Here is a 22128-nt window from a genome sequence, read left to right as displayed (position 1 = left end):
TACATGGCAGCTAAGTGCAACAATAATGAAATCAAATGCATCCTCTCAGGGCCACAGTCACTTAGCCCTCCCATTCACTCAGCACTCGGCACTCGCACTCAGTAGGTACCTGCGCTCACTGGGGGTGTGTACAGACTCTGGAGGGGCTCCTTCAGCCCAAGCACTATAATCCGCACGGACAACTCATGTGATGCATGGACAACTCATGTACTATAGTATAATATCTGGATCCACAGGGATAACTCAAGTGTTATAGTATAATATCAAGATCCGCACGGACAACTCACGTGCTATAGTATCAATATCTCACAGTCAGGCCCTCGGCCTTACTCAGTCATCAATCTCTCCAGTCTCTCGGGCTCTCAGTAATCATGAAAGTCAGCCCCAATAGAAATGATATAATGTGTCAACACGGAATAATAGAGACTGAGATATAATAACAAGTAAAACTGTGATTGAGCATAAAACAATAATTTAGCAGATAATTCATCATGTACACGACCTATGTGGGTCCCTACAGTGCCAACACATAGTCTAAACATGATTTCTAACATGATTTGTGGTTCAATTTCTCTACTACATGGAGAATATACAGACAACAACAGATTATTCAACTATATGGTTCCACGAAATTTGACTAAGTCACAATTTCCTACGGTGCACGTCCACACGCCCGTCACCTAGCATGTGTGTCACCTCAAAACCAAATACATGACACGTAATATGGGGTTTTGTACCCTCAAAACCAAATTTAGAACTGTTACTTACCTTAATCCGAGCAAATCTCTACTCCAACACACCCTTGGCTCGCGAAACGGCCTCTGAATGCCTCGAATCTAGTCATAAACAATGCAATATAATCAATACGGGCTAAAGAAATCAACTCCATAAGAAAATGCTAAGCTGTTAATCAAAATAAAAAATCGACTCAAAAGTCGGCCCTCGGGACCACATCTCAAAATTCGATAAAAGTCACAAAACCCGAAAGCCCACTCGACCACGAGTCTAACCATGCCAAATCTATCAAAATGCGATACCAAATCGTCACCCAAATCTCCAAATCAAACTCTCTAAATCCCTCGCCTCAAACTCCCAATTTACACCTTAAATACACACCAACTAGGTGAAAACATCAATGGGGAAGCAAGATTATTGATCAAAAATGAGCACAAAGGACTTACCTGAAGAATCCCCTCGAAAACACTCTCAAGAATCGCCTAAATCGTGCTTGAAATGTTTGAAATGAAGCCAAAATTGCAAACCCTTGTTTTAATAATCTGCCCAGGCTTTACGCTTCTGCGGAGTCTTAACCGCTTCTGCGGTGTCGCAGAAGCGACATAACCCACGCATTTGCGGTCCATACCGCTCCTGCGGTCACTCACTCCGGTACTCGCTTCTGCGAGCATCCAAGTCACTTCTGCGGTCCCAGCTCACCTGCCCACTTCTGCTTCTGTGGTCTTCCTGCCGCATCTGCGGTCACGCAGAAGAGGAACTCCCTATCGCACCTGCGCCCCTTCTGCTGATGCGCACCTCTCACCGTACTTGCGGCAATGCAGGTGCAGAAAACTCTTCGCATCTGCGACCACCTGCACACTCCTCAAAACGCATTTGCGCATCACAGCCCGCACCTGTGAGCTCGCACATGCGATCAAGGCTCCATAGGTGCGGTTACACTAGCAGAGGTCCAACTTCAGCAGTCATTCGACTTCAACTTTTGATCCATTAACCATACGGAATCAACCTGAGGCCCCCGGGACCTCAACCAAATATACCAACAAGTCCTAAAACCTCACACGAACTTAGTCGAGCCCTCAAATAACATCAAACAACTTCAAAAACATAAATCGCACCCCGATTCAAGCCTATTGAAACTAAGGAAATTCAACTTCTACAAACGACGTCGAAACCTATCTAAACACGTCCGATTGACCCCAAATTTTGCACACAAGTCACATTTGACATTATGGACCTACACTAACTTCCAGAATCGGACTCCGATCCGGATATCAAAAAGTTCACTCCCGGTCAAATTTCCCAAAAATTCAACTTTCTCCATTTCAAGCCTAATTCCACTACGGGTCTACGAATCACAATTCAGACACGCTCCTAAGTCCAAAATCATACAACGGAGCTAACATAACCTTCAAAACTCTATTCCGAAGTCGTTTACTCATAGATCGATATCCGGCCAATCATTTCAACTTAAGCTCTCAACCTTGAGACTAAGTGTCTCATTTCATTCTGAATTTATTCCGGACCCGAACAAACTGCCCTGACAAGTCGCATAACAACTATAAAGTACAAAATGAGTAGTAAATGTGGGAACGGGACTACAACTCTCAAAATGATTGGCCGAGTCGTTACACTTGTCTTCTCCTTTGTACATATTTACAAGACAAAGTGTATATTTAGCATATTACAAGACTTGGATTATTAACAAACCCTGAAACAGCAAATTAGTCTCCAATTCAAGTTACAAGCTTATGATCTTGAGATCCAACAAGCCTCCAAAATTACATACATAAGTGTGACATATAAATCATGTACAAGTCCCAAAACTATACAAATCCTAGGTACATATACAAATGTGATATCCAAAAAAGCTCTCGAAAAGTCTACTACGAAAGGCCCTCTTCAAATCTCTTCTCGCACATTACCTACGATAAAAAATAACTATCGCTAAGCATAAAGCTTAGAGGCATATAAACTTTAGTCTTGGAGCTATTAGATTCTCCAATTTCCCTTTTTCAGTCATAGGTAGCTCAAATGAAACATAAATTTAAAGTAAGTAAATATACCAAAGGTATCAAATATCAAACCTTGAAATGTTTCCAAATATCAATTTCATTGTTGAAGAATCAAGTGTCAAGAAAGCGTATAACATCAATCCAAGAGAGCTTGGCAAATATCCCTTTTTGCCCAATATGTACATCTTGCCATCACACCAAGCATAATTAGATATAAAGATGCACCGAAGCCCCAAATCAAGTAGGGTCAAACCCAATAGTTAAGAGAATCAAGAACCATATTAAAAGTGAATTTATAGTTCATACTTAACACGGACAAGTTTCATAATTTAAATGGTATTTGGATTGTCTTATTTTAAGTGCTTATTGGCTTCTAAGCACTTTTCTAGTTTGGGTGGTGTTTGGCAATGATAAAAAGTGCTTAAAAGAACTTACTTTTAGGCATGAAAAGTACAAAAATAAGTCAAAAGCCAAAAGTTGGGTATTACCAACTTATGGCTTTTGGCTTAAAAGCTACTTTCTAAAAGCCAATCCAAACACCTTCTTCGGACAAATCACAAATCCAAAGTCAAGATGGTAAAATATCTGAATCAGGTGGTACGCCGAGATGAGTAAAAAAGTCACTGCCACAAGAAGGACAAAGTCCAAACAAGAATACAAAATGATCAAGCAATCCGTACAAGTGGACGAGTTAGCGAATATATTAAAATACATGATTAACATGAATACAAAGATATTAATTGAAGACAAGGGAAACAAAAGCTCAAGTTAGTTCAAAACATTCAAGCAAGTAAACAGAGTACAACTTCAAGTTTATACACAAATCTTGGTGTTTTACCACAAAACAGTTCAACCACAACTTGAGGATGTCCGAATCGCCTACGCCATAGACCAACTAAATCCATCCACTCCCTCAACTTCCCCTTAAATTTTACAAGAATATATATACCTTAAATACATAATCAAATATCTATATAAGTTCAGTAATTCAACATGTCAAATTAAACATGATATCAGTAAAAATCACCCTAAATATTTAAAACTGAAAATTTGGACAGTGCCATTGTCTTGTGTTGTGGCTAAGTTTAGAACCTGTAAACGGAAGAATTAGACTTAATGGTATTCATGAAAGTTGTAGATAAATGTCTTAAGGTTCTAGGGAGTCTTGAATCATCCCCATATAAGTTTTATATAAAAGGGTATTATAAATATACTAACAATAGTACATAGAAGATTTGTAAAACAGAAAATCTGGGCAGCACCTGCTCTGTATTTTATCACCCCTTTACGGGTACCTAAAAGTAAAACTAGATTTTGATACCTGAACAAGAGTTATAGAGCTATAAAATAAATTTCCATTAAAGCTTGAATCACTTAAAAAAGAGTTCTATACAAGAATATATGATAAAAATACTAACAACTATCTAGTGCAAAAATGACTTTAGTAACTTACCCCAAAAGAGAGGAGCAACTTGAGTTTCACCAAAAACTAGTTTGGCTGATTCGTTTAGTGAAATATTTTGATGGTTTTAATGTAGTATTTCATGTGATAAGAAGGAGAGAGAGGGTTGGGGTGTTATTTGGCATGAAGGAATAAAATATGAGAGGAGGTTATGTAAAAGCAAATCACAAAAGTAATATATATGAACTTTGGATAAGTATGAAAAAGGTGACTGCCCAAACTACTAAATATCTTTAGATTATAGATGGTTTGCTGCCCAAAACATTATATATATCTATTGTATTTCATAACAATGCATCAAAATGATGTTAAGTGTTAAACACAGCAACACCATGACTTCTTTGTACATATTAACACAAACTAAAGTAGGCAATTTTCATATATCATCAAATTCACGTTTAGAAAGTGCAGAGTAAAATCTATCCTCATTATAAAGATGGTAAATTGAGAATGCAACTATTATTCTAAAAACATTGGGGGTGTTTCGCGGAGCTTGAGTGGTTTGACTATCACGCTCGCGCGAGTAAGTTCGTGATTGCGAGGCAGAGTGGGTGTGGGCAAATTATCGTCGCGTTCGCATGGAGTTAGGTGTGTTCACGCAGTTCTCTTCATGTGGTCATCGCATTCACATTTGTTGTGTCGCGAACGTGATGTGTATTTTGGGCAGTGCCATGTTTCTTCTATGAGATCGCGTAGGATATGTCGCGATGGCGATGAATATAGTTGGGTAGTGTTATAAAATACTCTATTTCGAAGCTTAAGCTCATTTTATCAATTTTAAGTTGGAGAGCTCGAATTTAGGCTATTATGGAATGAATTTTCATCAAATGGATTGGGTTAAGTATTTTTTACTCGGATATGATTATATTACATGATTTCATCTTTGAGTTTGGCATTTTGATTATGAATTTAAAAGAGAAATTACGGGATTTTGTCTAAACGTTTATACAGTGAATAATTGGATTTTGAACATCGATTGGGACGGCATTGGATGAAATTAGTATGGTTGGACTCTTATTCGAATGGGTTTTCGAAATTATTGAGTTTTGTCGGGTTTCGGGGTACGGGCCCGGGTTGACATTTTTGTTGATTTTGAGTATTTGATTAAAATATTTAACCTTTATTGTTTGGGTTTGTTTCTTATGGTATTATTTGATATTTTTGAATTGCTTTTGGCTAGTTTCGAGCCATTTAGAGGTCGGTTCGCGTGGGATGGCTTTTCTAGAGTATTGTTTTGGCTTGCTTGGTATTGGTTTGGCTTGTTCGAGGTAAGTAACATATCTAAACATGAATTTGAGGTTAATTATCCCTGGCAACTATGATATTTGAAATGTTTTAGGGTTGACGCACGTACTAGGTGACGGTCGTGTGTGCGTGCACCGGGGTATTCATAATCCGGATAGTTCTTAGGCTATTATATGTCTTATTTTGTCCTCATGTTTCTTTGATATCATGTTTTCTCCAATTATATGACTACGTGAGTAATATTCATGCTAGAAATCATGTCTAGGTTATTTGCTTTATTGTTTGAGACAAGATAGGGCTATTTTGCCATGTTGAGCTATTTGCCTTAGCTGTAGTCATATTGTTGAGTCATAATAGTTCTATATATGTTATATCTCTGCCTTTATACGTTTTTCGTATGCTATCTCACATGTTATTGGTATCACTGTATATGACACGAGTTTGAGCTGAATTTGTGGCTTATTATGATATCTCGTATTGTATTGTTGACTATGTTGTTGTGAGATGTTGGCATATGGAGACGTGAGCGGATTGCTGACTGATGTGGGCTCTAATATTTGAATCGGGTTGCACACCGCAATAGATTATTATTTATATCGGGTTGCACCGAGATTGTCACTGCTTTCAACCTGAGGTTAGGTTTGTTACTTATTGAGTACATGGGGTCAGTTGTACTCATACTACATTTTTGCACCTTGTGTGCAGATCCTGGAACTGAGATATTGTGGATGACGGGAGCTGGCACTAAAGATGTACTTGCCTTCCGGATATAGCTACCACTTGTCTTTGGTAGTTTAGATTTGATTCTGTCAATGTACATTCCACACAGATGTTGTAATTATTTCATACCAGCTTTGTAAAATCTAAGTCTTAGTGGCCCATGACTTGTATTACCAGTCCTTGGGATATTATGTGAAAATTCAGTTATTCATTTGTTGACTACTTTTATTTCATTTGAATTATGTTGACTGTCATTAGTCTTAAATAGCGGGTCAGGTTAGGTGCCATCACGACTAGATAGATTTTGGATCGTTACACTAGTATAGTAATATATCCTTCTAGGAGATATTTGGGTGCAGAATATTATTTAGAAGGTTGTTAGCATTATTTTTATGTGTCAGAATGTTAAACAAGTGACGGGAGGACTTCAGAGAAGCACAGATTTGTGTTTGGGAATTGGGTCCCACAAGGTTATAGTGGATCATGTGTAATCTTTGTAGTTAGAGGAACATAAAGAAAAAGGATAGGCTACAAGATGTTGCTTCTTGGGATTTGAGTTGATATGGGTCAAGAAATCCATAGTTGAGACTGGGAGATTAGAAACTTATTTGGATATCCATGAGTGGAAGTTAGGATGGGTCACTTTGGATTTTTGGAAGACTTGTTACCTATTTTTCAAAGGTTTAAAATTTATTTGGATGTCTATTTATAGGCCTATTAAGAATGTGTATTCTACGCCAGATCAAATTTGCTTACGCAATGTAGCATTTACTACGAATGTATCACCTAGAAGGATATTATATTATCTAGAAGTTTGTATGTTTCATAAGGTACTTGTTTCATCAGATTTGATAAAGTAACAGCCCACCATATGGTTTTGGCAGTTGTTCTATGTGTTTTGAGTTTGCAGGATAAGTTAAGTTGGTTTTCTTATATGTTACATGTCAAACAGTTCGAGTAGGGTATATAGATGCTCAAAGACTTGTTGAGAAGGGATACAATAGACTCAAAGAGTCACTGGAGCAATCAGTTGTTCTTCAACAGATTTATCATTTTTATGTTATTGCTTATATAGTGCACAACCATGTCGTTTGAGGTCTATGTGGAATTTGGTATGACTGGTCAGTCGATCAGCTTATATTGAATGGGATAAAGTTAATGGACCTGGAATTAGCGCAATCAGATTTGGATAAAGTATGTTTAGAAGAAGAATGCTATTAGGCAGCTTAGAGCATGTAATGATTCTTCGCAAACAAGAAATATCCCTAACTTTTTTAAATGATTAATGGTTATGAGTTTCTATAAGTTTATTATATCATTAGGTGTATTGTGAAATCTTGGGAGAAGGATCTATTTGAGTTGTGGCATTTTATCGACACCGAGTTTGACAATAAACACTTATTATATCCTAAGGGTATCACTATAATCATGAGATATATGGAATATAACATGTGGTTATGGTTGGATAGTACAATTATGAGTCGACACAGGTCATTTAGATGGATATAGTGAAAATATACAAGATTTGGACTTTTGAGGAAGTTTCAAGTGTTAAAGAAGAGTTTATGAGCTTATAAGCTAGAGTCAATGAAGAAATCCTCAGTTGAGGTACGCTAATGGTATTATTTGTATGTAAGTAATAAGATGACTGCAGAATCGTGCATGACAAGTATCTATAGTTACTTGATAATTTTGAAAGGACTCTTGGCATGTTCGAGGATGAACATATGTTTAAGTGGAGGAGAATGTAATGATCCAAACGGTCATTTTCAGTTCTAGTATCCCATTTTATGATTTGAGAATTTCATAGGTTTATTTGGTGATTTGTGACTTGCGAGTATGAATGGAATGGATCTCATGGGGTTTAGAATTGATTTGCAACACCTAGTTCATAACTAGATGCTTAAAGTTAAGAAAGTTGATCAAAGTCCATATTTTGGGCAAACGGACTCAGAATCAGGATTTGAAGGCTTCATTAGATTCGTATGATTATTTTGAACTTATAGATATATTTGGATCGAGTCTCAGGTGTCCCGTAGTTGATTCGGCGCTTTAAGTTGAAAGTTGGTAATTTGAAGAACTTATTTTGACTCAAGTTTTGCTTTTGTGTAGTTACGCTTAGATTCGTGTTTTGACACTTTTCATTAGTACACATAGATTATTTTGACTTGTTGGAATGTTTTTAAGGTGACTCGAGGGGCTCGGGTGTGATTCAAGTACAAAATATGAAAATTAGAATTTTTGAAGTTAAAAATTTTTGAGACTTTGATTTGAATCTTAATTCTTGGATATGATGTTTCCTACATGTTTTTAGACCATAAACAAGTTTTTATAGGGTGTATGAACTATTAAGGATGATTGAACGGGGTCTCGAGGGACTCAGATGATATTTGGTACATTTGGAGCAGGTTTCGAAAGATTTGAAGTGCTGAAATTCTGATTTTCTGCATTAAACCCAGCTTCAAGAGAAATCTGTTTAAAGTATATAAGGAATTTGGTGAAGATGCATTGATGAAAGTTGTAGTAATTTGAATGTAGTTTCCATAAATTTAAACCATTTATCATTCCGACATCTATACAAAACGTTATTACCATACACACACACACACACACACACACACACACACACACACACACACACACACACACACATATATATATATATATATATATATATATATATATATATATATATATAAAGTTATGATTGATTGAATGAAAAAAGGGTCAATGTTGTTATTTTTGAAAATTTGCACTAAAAATTTCTGCACTTGTATATATAACTCTCATTTAGTGCTTGGACTTTATATTATCATTTTGGGAGCTAGGGAGCTCAAATTGAGGTATTTTTTAAGCGATTTTATCTAAGATGATAGGGTAAGTGATTCTCGCTCAAATTTATAATTATAACAAGAATCTATTAATGATTTTATCTTAAAATCAAGGATTCAAAAGATCAAAAAAACAAGAAGGATAGAGATGGAACACGAAATTCAATACGAAAATAGTGTAGTTGATCACCGCTGGATAGGGCAAGCGACAAGATATTTTTGGCAAGACATTACAGCTTCATTAGAGACAAACTGGGTTTATATCTGGATGCAATATTATAGTAGGACAACTCAGCATGGACTCCATGCAAAGAACTCAACAGAAAACAGAAGTAGTTCATGCAACAATGAGTGCAAACACAGTGTATTTAAACATTTTTGGGCTGGGCATTTTGTTCAGAGATGCTTAGAGCATTATTACATATGCAAGTGTTACTGGGAGAACATAGTGGATAATTGGAGTGAAATGACATCTCAAGATCAAAAGAAGGAAGTCCATATCACCATGATAGGGACAGTGCTACAATTGCAAAGTGAAACGGGCTATCTAGGCAATCAGTGGAGCTGGGCTCTGCTCTTTATGGAACTGGGCTATATTTCCAAACATCGAATATTGTACATCACTATGGGTTATTTGTTTAATCAGCAGACCTAGGAAGTGCGAATATAGGGCTACTGCTGCATGAAGCACATTAATCAGTAAAATAATTTGTATGGGCTTCAATGGCTAGTTTTATTTTTAATAACTACAGTAGAACTAATGTGATATCATTGTTGATCATATTACTCAACTTTGATAATAGGCTATATATAGTTTGCAAAGTTTATTTCTTTCATTTAGTAGGATTTCATGACACTTTGTTTTATATTTCCTTATACATATAAAAACTAGCCCTAGGCACTACCTAGTAGATTAAAAACAAAAAGATCAAAAAAAATATTTTGAGCCAAAAACATAAGAAAGTAATACACCGATTTGAACTCGAATTTAGAGTCTAATCATATTTTTTGACTCATAAGATTATGGGTCAACGAGATTTAATTTTTATTTTGGGATTCAACCATGTGGACCCCAGGTTGACTTTTTTGTTGACCTTCGAGATTTTATTATAGATGGAAGCTTTATCATTCGGATTTGATTTCAATAGCTTTAATTGACTTTCTTCAGCATTATTTGGGCTAGAATGAGCTCATTTGATGGATTTAGAGTCAGAAAAGGAGGACTGTTACGACACAAATCCCACCTTAAGGTCGTGATGGAACCTAACCATACTTCCTAAGCAAGCTAATTCGCATTCTACAAAAATGAAGTCCATTTTCTTAAATTAATGTAAATATAGAATAAATAAAAAGAGTAATAATCCAAAACAGTAACTAAATCCGATAAAGTCATAATATGGCCTAAACACGGCCAACATCGCACAACCCCAAGACTATGTGGTACAAGTACATGAGCTACTACGATCAGAGAATATAATTGAATACATAACCAACTATCTGAAATACAAATAGAGAGGAATAATAATAGAACAGGTACACGAAAACTGCGAAATAGATCCATGAAGTGCAGCTCACCCTGAGTCTCTGTGTGAACTCCAAACTCAGTCCGAAACTCTGCTAGGACCCACCTGATGATATGAACAAAAGGATGTGCGAAAACATAGTATGAGTATACCACAATCGGTACCCAGTAAGTATCAAGACTAACCCCGATAAAGCAGTGACGAGGTTCAAATCATAAGACACTCACTAGTCAAATCGTCCGTTTGATAAGTCAATAACTAGCAATATGATATGAAGTTGAAAATAATATCAACAAATCATCAAATAAAAGATAAGGCATATCAAATAGCATGATGAATGAAATTTCACAATTTATGAACATACAACACAAAGTTTCAATGAAAACAAGTATAAGATTAACATATTACTTTTGTCCTATCACAACAATAAATTAATAAATGACATCCATAACATCACATAATCTCAGCTAGAATATTCCCCGAAACCATCACGTATGACAACATCACAATACCTCCTTATCTCATTGTGTCTGCTAACATAAAGTAAATGCATGCCTTATCTTGCCACATGCGTAGTAACAATTCATCCCTCCTTCTCTCACCATATGGGCAAACCTAATATAGCCCGCCTTATCTTGCCACATGTGCAATATCAACAATAACAATAGCACGAAAAAGACCTCGTGCCAACATCAAAAATAATCTGCCCTACACGTCCACATGTGCCACAATCATAATAACATAACATGCCAAAAATTGTCATCAAGACACAAACTCATAATCTGACAATGCAATGCACAAAGACATATCAATAAAAAATGCGGATGGGTGTTCGACATATAAGCATGAATTCAGTTAATTCAATTTAGCAACAATCTCACAAATGCCCATACTGATCAATTTAGGAAAAAAAATCCTAAAACATGATCTCTAGCATAGAAAAATAAACTCAGGTAATCATCCAAAGTTAATACACGTAGCACAAAGATCTACCAATCAAAACAAGGCAATAAGGCACCCTCGGGTCAATTTGATCATAATTCACACAAAGCACCTGTGTACACGCTCGTCACCTTATGTACACATCATTTTTCACATAACATAATTAAAAGTTATGGCTAAATCCTAAGGGGTATTCTCCCACACAAGGTTAGGCAAGATACTTACCTCAAACAAAGCCAAATCAGTACTCTAAAAATCCCTTTCAACGTGAATCAATCTCAGGACGGCACAAATCTAGCCAAGATAACTTAATAATATCTATAAAACCTATAGAAAACAACCACAGACAATAAAGCTATGATCTTGATTTAAATATGCAAATTCAACCCAAAAGGTCAACTCGGGCCCATTCCCCAAAAATCTAAGAAAACTCACAAATTCCAAACACCCATTCCAATACGAGTCCAACCATATAAGTTTCATCCAATTCTGACTCCAAATCGGAGTTCAAATCTCGAATTTACACTTTAGATAAGTTTTTACTAGAATCCTTAATTTATTCACTTAGATCATCATTCAATTTCTAAAATCAAGGTTGGAATCATGAATAATAATTTAATCCGAGTCATAAACAATTACCCCAAATAAAATCGTGAAAATTCCCTTTAAATCTCCCAAATCTGAGCTCCCGATATCAAAATATGATAAATGAAATTAAATCCTCGCTCAAGATATATTCTGCCCGACACTTTCACTTATGTGGCCCATAAGTCGCTTTTTCAACACCGCATCTATGGAAAAACCATCGCAAATGCAGAATCCACTTAAGTCCCATTCTTTTGCTTTCGCGGAACAGTACCTCGCTCCGGACCAAGCTGCCTCACTCCCATCTCTGCATATGCGGCCATACGTCCGTATTTGTGACTCGCACCTGAGGTCCTGTCATGCCCCGACCTCAGGGAGCGCGACCGGTGCTTAACTAAGATAACCCGGCCGAACAAGCCTGTGCAATACCTTCTACCCGAACTCACCCATGAATAAAGAGAAGATCTATTTCATTAATTAGAGCGGGAGAAGATCATGTGAGCAACACTAATTCATTACCATTAGTTACATCATTTATAAGCTCCCAAAATACATACATTTTCATAGTTTGAAGTGGAGAAAGTTGTACAAATACAACATTACTAGTTTGACTTTCCCAACACCAACATACAACCCACACTATGTCTACGGAGCCTCTAATAGATACAAAAGAGTACTATGATAAAGTCGGCAACAAGGCCCCGACTATACCGCAAAATATAATATACAAGGAACAAAAGATACACGACCCCGAAATGAAATGGTGCTCACCAAGTCAGCTGGGAAGAGGGTATACCGCTATTACTGATCAAAGCCTGCTGTGGAACCACCTGCATCTATTAAAAATGCAGCACCCCCGGTAAAAGAGACGTTAGTACATATGTAATAGTACTAGTATGAATGAATATACACCCTCTCAATAGACCGAGTAACAAAACAAGAAAGAACAATCATAGAATCAACGGAAGCCTCAAACAATACCAAGTCATCAATTTAGGAGCAAGACAAGTTTTCAAGTAAATTTTCCATATTTTAGGTTGGGAGATCGTTAGCATCGATATACCACCGTGATTTTTGGCATGGATTCCGATCACGGCTCGATCGGCTAGGCCGTCTCACCCAAAGACATCAACCACAATCACATTCACTATCAAGATCTCAATCATTATATCAATCACAATCTCAAGCACAATCACCACCATGTGTGTGGCATGGCGTCCGATCTCGACCCGACCGGCTAGGCTGTCTCACCACAATTCTGTGTGGATCGACATCACCCTTTTGCTAGCAATCATCTCATCCCATTTAAGGGGAATAATCTCATCACATCAATCTCATCCCAAACAAAGGGAAATAATCATAATACACACCTACACCGGCACGTGTAGTTTCGGGGTTAGGTCATTTCAACCTACCCTTCCTCGGTGACTAACTATACTCCCAAATGCTTATTATATAATGAACTTTCAGCTCATTTCATAGTATTTTACTCATATTTTCATTTCATTGGCACTAGTGGCCATAAATGTAATATCATTTTTGGCACGTCGGCCGTATTTCCTATTTCATGTTCACCCTTTCATTTTCAAAAATCATCATGGATTATCAACAACAAAGCATCTCTAATCAAGACTTTTAATACACATATGAGCAAATAAGAGTTTTAGGCACATTGAACTTTCTTCCACAATTTGGCATAATAACTAGCAATTTAGACATAATTGAATTCATAATACTTCGACACGTGGTCACATTCGAATACAATCTCGAAGGATAACACAATATGATAAGAGCATTCGGAAAATATTTTGAACATATATATTTCGACACATAGTTTATTCGGAATAGTCAAATTTATAAGGAATAACTTGGAACATAAGACATAAGAGCTTGAGCCATTCATAATTACAACTTACGAGGACATCATGGATTCGATTGTACAAGAGGAATTTAGCCAACATACCTCGCTTTGAGCTCTCCTTAAATTACTACACAGTTTCGGAAATCCTAGCAACTTTGATCTATTTAGAGACATGATAAAATTGAGCCATAATTAGGAAGATATTCATAGGTTCAGCTCACTTAAGAATTTTATCAAGCTCTAGGGGTGAATTAGGTTTTCAAGGTCCTCCTATGGTGAATTTCTTCATCCCACAACCCAATATTTACCTTTTTGAGCTCAACAACCTTCCCACAGCTCTGTTAGTACATGCATGCATAGATAACACCACAATGCCTAAGAATCACACTCCCCATTACCCATCTTCTACCCCAAACTCGAAATTGAAGACTAGGGTATGGAACCTTATCTCTTAGATGAAGATCTTGTGAGTTTTCCTTGTGAATTCATCAAGTCTTGAGCAAAGATGGATGAACAATTAGCTTAGGAATCTCCATCTCACTCTAAACCATTTTCATCTCTCTAAAATGTCAATTAGAAGTAGCCAAAATAAACCCCCAGTTGTTTTTATAAAAACGGTATCAGGTGAAATTTTCTAAAACTTAAACTCTATGAAGTCGGGTCTGCAGTCGCAGACCGGACCGCAAAACACGTATGTGACCACAGAAAAGGGTCCCAAAAACTAAGGGGCTGGATAAGTCTACAACGGATCTGCGGTCCGCAGATCAGTTTACGGTCGCATAGTAGACCGCAGAACCTCCTTCCGAAGTTTTCTCATGCTGGATCTGTGATGGATTGTGCGGCTCACAAAATGGCTATGCGGCTGCATAATGGACCGCATAATGGTCCTCAAAATTAGCTCAAGTTTTGCTTCACTCTGTAGCTGATCTGCGGCCCACAAAGTGGTTCTGCAGTCGCATAGCGGACCGCAGACATGCCATGCTCTGCAAAATGATTCCTTCAACTCACCGACGTACTATATAATCCTCAATCACATTACTCTACCTCGGTGCCACGGAACCCTGGGTTTTAGGTAAAATTTTTACAGGGCCTTACTGGTCCAGTCCTTGTAGGTGCGAAAACATCACAACAAAAATGCTCACCAAGGCCAAAATGATCAAAAACTCACCCAAGCCCCTTGCGACCTAGTCCAAACACACCAACCAATCTCAAAACATAACACAGGCTTACTTGAGCCCTTGCATCACTCAAAATAACATCAAAACTACGAATCGCACCTCAATTCAAACTTAATAAACTAATCCAAATTTCCAAAATCCAAACTTACGCCGAACATGCCTAAACAACTTAGAATGAACCAAATGTTATACACAGGTCATAAATCACCATACGAACCTATTCCAGGACTCGGAATCCCAAACGGACATCGATAACCACAAAGTCAACTTTGGGTTAAATGTAGGAACTTCTAAACCTTCAAACTTCCAACTTTCACTAATTAGAGCCAAATCAACCTAGGAACCTTCGAATCCAAATCCGGACATACGCCTAAGTTCAAAATCACCTTCCGAACCTAACGGAACTATCAAAACTTCGATCCGAGTTCAAGTATACAAAAGTCAAAATTGGTCTACACTTCCAACTTAAGCTTCCAAACTAGGAACTAAGTGTTCAATTCAATCCAAAAGTTTCCCTAAACCAAACCAACCATCCTCGCAAGTCACATAACAATAAATGTACCTACGAGAAGTATCGAATAGGGGAACAGGGTTCAAATACACAAAATAACCGGTCGGGTCGTTACATTCTCCCCCTCGAAAACAAACGTTCATCCTCAAACGAGTTTAGAGATATACCTGAAGTGCAAAGAAGATGAGGATATCGGCTTCGCATATCATGCTCGGTCTCCCAAGTGGCCTACTTGACAGGTTGACCTCTCCATTGGACCTTCACGATGAAATGTTCTTCGACCTTAGCCTTCAAACCTGCCTGTTTAAAATGGCTACCGACTCCAAAACATAAGTGAAATTCTTGTCCAACTGCACCGAGTTAAAATCTAACACATGTGACGGATCCTCATAGTACTTCCGAAGCTTGGAACACTGGATGAACCCCCGATAAGCTGGGTGGCAAAGCAAGTCTGTAGACCACCTCACCAACTCTATCTAGAATCTCAAAAGGACCAATATACCGAGGGTTCAACTTTCCCTTCTTCCCGAACTTCATCACACCCTTCATGGGAGAAACTATGAGTAGAACCCTTTCACCCACCATGAATGCCACATCACGACCCTTCCTATCAGCATAACTTTTTTGCTTGGACTGCGTTGTACAAAGCCGCTCCTGAATCAATTTCACTTTCTCTAAAGCATCACAAACCAAATCAGTGACCAAATACCTAGCCTCCCCAGGCTCAAACCAACCAACCAGAGAACGACATCGCCTCCCATATAATGCCTCATACGGAGCCACCTGAATGCTCGACTGGTAGTTGTTGTTTTAGGCAAACTCTGCTAGCGATAGGAACTGATCCAGCTAATCCTCAAAATCAATGACACAAGCTCGCAACATATCCTCCAATATCTGAATAGTACTCTTGGACTGCCCGTCAGCCAGTGGATGAAATGTCGTACTCATCTCGACCTGTGTTCCTAACTCACGTTGCACGGCTCTCCAAAAATGCAATATACATTGAGTGCCTCAATCCGAGATAATAGACACGGGCACATCATGCGGGTGAACAATCTCTCTAACATAAATCCCGGCCAGCTGCTATGAAGTGTAAGTAGTCATGACTAGAATAAAGTGTGCAAACTTGGTCACTCTGTCCATAATGACCCACACAAAGTCAAATCTCCTCAAGGTCTATGGAAGCCCAACTACAAAATCCATAGTAATACGCTCACACTTCCACTCCAAAATATCTAGCCTTTGAAGCAAACCACCAGAATCTGATGCTCATACTTAACCTGGTGACAATTCAAACACTGTGACACATACTCAACGATATCTTTCTTCATCCTTCTCCACTAGTAGTGTTGCTTCAATTCATGGTATATCGTTGCAGTACCCGGATGAATAGAATACCGCGAACTATGGGCCTACTCAAGAATCAACAACTCCCATAACCCCTCCACATTGGGCACACAAATCTGGCCCTGAAGCCTTAATACCCCATCATCACCAGTAGTCACCTCCTTGGCATCAATATGTTGCATAGTGTCCTTATGGACAAGCAAGTGGGGATTATCATACTGACGCGCCTTGATTTGCTCAAACAAGGAAAACCGCGATACAAAGCAAGCAAGAACCCTGCTAGGCTCTGAAATATCCAACCATACAAATTTGTTGGCTAAAGCCTGAATATCCAAAAATAACGGTCTCTCCCAACCTGGGATAAAAGCAAGACTCAAAATGCTCTCCACCTTCCTGCTTAAAGCGTCGGCCACCATATTGGCCTTCCCGGGATGGTAAAGAATGGTGATATCATAGTCCTTTAGTAGCTCTAACCACCTTCATCTCCTCAAGTTTAAGTCTTTTTTCTTGAATAGGAACTAGAGTCCTGTGATTCGTGAACACCTCACAAGATACACCATAAAGATAGTGCCTCCAAATCTTAAGCACGTGAACAATGGCTGCTAACTCCAAATCGTGCACTGGGTAGTTCTTCTCATAGGGCTTCAAATGATGCGAAGCATACACAATCACCCTACCATCCTGCATCAATACACACCCAATGCCAACCCGTGAAGCATCACAGTAAACTCTATATGAACCCCATGCTGAAGGCAAAGCCAGAACTGGAGTTATAGTCAAGGCAGTCTTGAGCTTATGAAAGCTCTCCTCATACTCCTCAGACCACCTGAATAGGCACCCTTCTAAGTCAATCTGGTCAAAGGAGTTGCAATAGACGAGAAACTCTCCATGAAGCGGCGATAATACCCATCCAAACCTAGAAAACTCCGGATCTCAGTAGCGGTAAAATGTCTGGGACAACTCCGAACTGCCTCAACCTTCTTCGGATCCACCTTAATCCCCACACTGCACACCACATGACCCAAGAATGCCACTGAGTCTAGCCAAAACTCGCACTTGGAGAATTTAGCATATAGAGGTTTCTCCCTCAAAGTATAGAGAACGATCCTCAATTGTTGCTCATGCTTCTACCATCTGTTAAGACTTCAAATAAGACACCACCCTACTAGGACCATGACCCAAGAAACCTCTCCACTCCAACCCCGGCAACCCTGAGATAGCTAATGTTACGGTCCTAGCACGACAATCAAGAATAATGTGATATGGTGACAACAAATCCATACCCAAAATTACATAAAACACCAACATATGAAGCAACAGAAGATCAACCCTAGTCTCGTAGCCCCCAATAGTGACCAAACAAGAACGATAGACACGGTCCATGGTAATAGAATCCCCAACGGGCGTGGACACATAAATAGGAGCATCCAAAGAATCATGAGACCTATCTAAATGAAGAAAAATAGGATGACACATACAAATAAGTAGAACCCTGATCAAATATAACCGATGCATCTCTATGACAGACCAGAACAATACCTGTAATGACAACATCAGATACGACTACCTCAGTCCTACTACGGAAAGTATAACAACGGGCCTTGCCTCCCTCTCTAGGACGCCCTCTACCCGCCTATCCTTTACCTCTAGTTGGTTGTGCAGGTGATGTAGCAACTGGAGAGGGAATCATAGCCTGAGTGCCCTGCTGAGGTACACCTGCCCAGAGTCTGGGACAATCTCTCACCATGTGCCTAGTATCCCCACACTCAAAGCAACCTCTTTGTTGACGTGGCTGCGAGAACTGTCTGGGATGACTATAGTAACCAATGTAAGAACCCCGTGTTGAAGTTGCACTGAAAGATGAATGCCTAGCACAAGTGCTCTAGGACTCACAGATAACTAGAGCACCACATGAAAGATGAAATGTAGACTGAGCTGGTGGACCAATAAAACCTCGCCCTGCTCCCAAAATAGGGACCAGTAGATCCTCCGGGTCCACAAGGCTTCTTAGACTCCCTCTCTAGACCACGGATGCGCTCTAATCTCCTGGTAATCTCCACAACCTGATGAAATGGAGTCTCAGTCTCCAACTCCCGTGCCATCCCAAATTTGAGGTTGTAGGCGAATCCCTCAATAAATCCATGGACTCTCTCCCTAACAATGGAAACCAAAGCAGGTGCATGACGAGATAAATGTATAAACCTCATAGTATACTCGGACATAGTCATACCCCTATGGTGCAACTGCTTGAACTCGGCGCACAACGCATCCCAATGGGTCTGTGGAACAAACTCTCTCAAGAAAAGATCAGAGAAATAGGACCAAGTAAGTGGTGTTGCACCAACTAGGATGCTCTCCTCATAACACTGCCACAATCTATATATTGCCCTCGTCAGCTGAAAAGTACTAAGGTCAATCCCGCTCGGATCTATCGAACCCATTGTACGCAGAATGCGGTGACACTGATCCGAGAAATCATGTGCATCCTCACAAGCCCCTCCACAGAACTGGGGAAGATGGAACTTTTGAAACCTCTCTAAACTCCTCTGCCCCTCAACTGACACAACTATCCCTACCTCGGGCTAAATTGCAACTACTAGATGTACCAGCACAACACTTGGTGTCTGATAAGCATGAGTCTGCTGCTCTGGTGTACGGGAAGCGGGATTCTAAGCTCCTTCCCCAACCTGTAAAGTAGATGGTGCAACTGGGATCAACCTTGCATGAGCCAAAGTCCCAAACATGCTCAAGAAGCATGGCAAGGTCTCCTGGAGTGTAGGGGTAGCAACAAGCCCCTTATGAACATGCTCCTCAACCGTAGCTACTGGTGGCTCTGGCAGGTGCTGCTATGCCAGGTGCTCTAGCTATAACATGTGCCTCTTCTCGGCCTCTACCTCGACCCCAGCCTCTCACAGTTTTAGCAGGGGGCACGGGTGTCTGATCATACGATCTAATAGAGTGTGTCCTCACCATCTGTGAGGGAATATAAAGACAATGACTCAAACTCTGAAATCAATAAATCTGCACGATAAGGAATGAAAGAAGTGAAATTTTCCTAATGGTTTCGTAGCCTCTCAAAGATAAGTACAAAGTCTCTGTACCGATCCGCAAGACTCTACTAAACTTGCTCATGACTTGTAGAACCTATGAACCAAAAGATCTGATACCAACTTGTCACGACCCAAATCCCACCTTAAGGTCGTGATGGCGCCTAGACGAACTTGCTAACCAAGCCAACTCGTATTACACAAAAATAAAGTCCATTTTCTTAAATTAATATAAAGATAGCATAAAAAGACACTAATAATCCAAAATAGTAACAAAATTTGATAAAGTTATAACATGGCCTAAACACGGACAACATCGCACAATCCCAAGTCTAGGTAGTACAAGTCCATGAGCTACTACGATCCGAGAATATGTCTGAATACATAACCAACTGTCTAAAATACAAATACACAGGAATAATAATAGAACAGGGACTCGAAAACTGCAAAATAGATCCATGAAGTGCAGCTCACCCTGAGTCTCTCTGTGAACTCCTCACTCAGTCCGAAACTCTGCTAGGACCCACATGAGGATCTGCACAAAAAGATGTGTAAAAGTGTAGTATGAGTACTGTTACGCCCCAAATCCGAAGAGTCATGGCTGGCACCCGATTCCATACTCGGCTAGAGCGTACCACTCTATAACTGTGAACTCTAGAGGGGTAACCCTCAACTTAGACCGATGAGGCCATATTTCTGAATCATCTGAAAAGAACGTCTTCCTCATCTGAGGGGTAAACATACCCAAAAGCTCATATGCATAACTGTGCAGGCCGACGAGGCCGCCATGAACGTCTACAACCAGCAATACCAAACTGAACATGCACACAGGGCTAACAAGGTCACAATACTGACATACAAATTATACATGACTCGTTTACAACCCTCTAGAGATAACAAAACTGTATCATGGTTGGGACAGGTCCTCGACCTACCCATCAAACCTATATATATAGAATGGACTCCAAGGTCTAGACCTAGTAAATCCGAGGAAGTGGAGCTTACCAACCGAGCTGATGTTTGACTCTGTCTACTGGGAAGGTCTATCCAGTTGTCTATCAAGGACCTGCATGCATGAAATGCAGCATCCCCAGCAAAAAGGACGTTAGCACGCAATATACCGAGTATGTAAGGCAGCAAAATAACTAAAAGCTAAAACTGAATTGATAATATAATAACTGAAAGTAACTGGGAGTTAAAGATGATCTGAAAACATGCTTACCTACTAATACTGACTCAACTCTTTCAATATAGTAAGTAAAATAGATGTCCCGCCTAGTAAGGCTCGGTACGTATGACTGCTCTGCCGTAGTAGGCTCGCTCATAGGTGCTCGACCATACTAGGCTATGTATCTCAGCCATTCTAGGCGCATTCATAGGTGCTCGAATGCAGTAGGCTCGGTATATAACTTACCATCTGATCAGAGGTTGCCCAATAGGGGCCTGCCCACTGATTATAGCCTGATGGTGGTGAAAATACTGTAATACTGAATATATATATAGACCCTCTGCTATCTTGACTGGAATAATACAATACTTAACTAAACATATAGTCCCGATAAGGGAGAATATGATAACTTATGAGACTAGGATAATATACATAAATTCAGGAATATGAACTTCTCTTTATGTCTTGTTTTCAAACACATGTAGTTACGGGATCATACCAAAATGAAGGAAAGGATTTTTCTTGACATAACTTAACCTCGTTTAGTCCTTAATACCTTCCAAGTAACTCAACTCAATTTACCATAGCATAAGGAGATTCAAAATCAGTGTTGATTAAAGGCTAAATCCCTTACTTATGCTATTAGCTCATTGACGTAAATTCGGCAACATCTCCCCTGTAACAAGGGCCTCCTCCAATAACATATACCAACAACAACAACTAGAGAAATCCAGTAACATATAAATATCAATAACAAGATACCATATAACAATAACAAGCCGCAACTACTTCACGACGAGCGGCAAGCTCCGATTGGAATCCGTATAACCTATATCACCCCTTATAGGCTTCTTAATTTAACTTAAAAGTATCATTAATATGATAATGAAGTCATTCATCAATAATTCCAGCCTTATACCATATATTTATAACAAAGAAAATAATCCACAACTCCATTTAT

At 39.1% G+C, this 22128-nt stretch overlaps 1 pseudogene; it reads right to left on the bottom strand.

The window, feature by feature from the left end:
* Nucleotides 1-17368, bottom strand: part of LOC107827076 (uncharacterized) — a 51887-nt pseudogene extending 34519 nt beyond the window's left edge.
* Between the last annotated feature and the right edge of the window lie 4760 nt (nucleotides 17369-22128).

The sequence above is a fragment of the Nicotiana tabacum genome, chromosome 4, assembly GCF_000715075.1.
Source record: "Nicotiana tabacum cultivar K326 chromosome 4, ASM71507v2, whole genome shotgun sequence".
NCBI classification, from domain to species: Eukaryota; Viridiplantae; Streptophyta; class Magnoliopsida; order Solanales; family Solanaceae; genus Nicotiana; species Nicotiana tabacum.
This window is presented reverse-complemented; position numbering and strand designations above follow the sequence as displayed.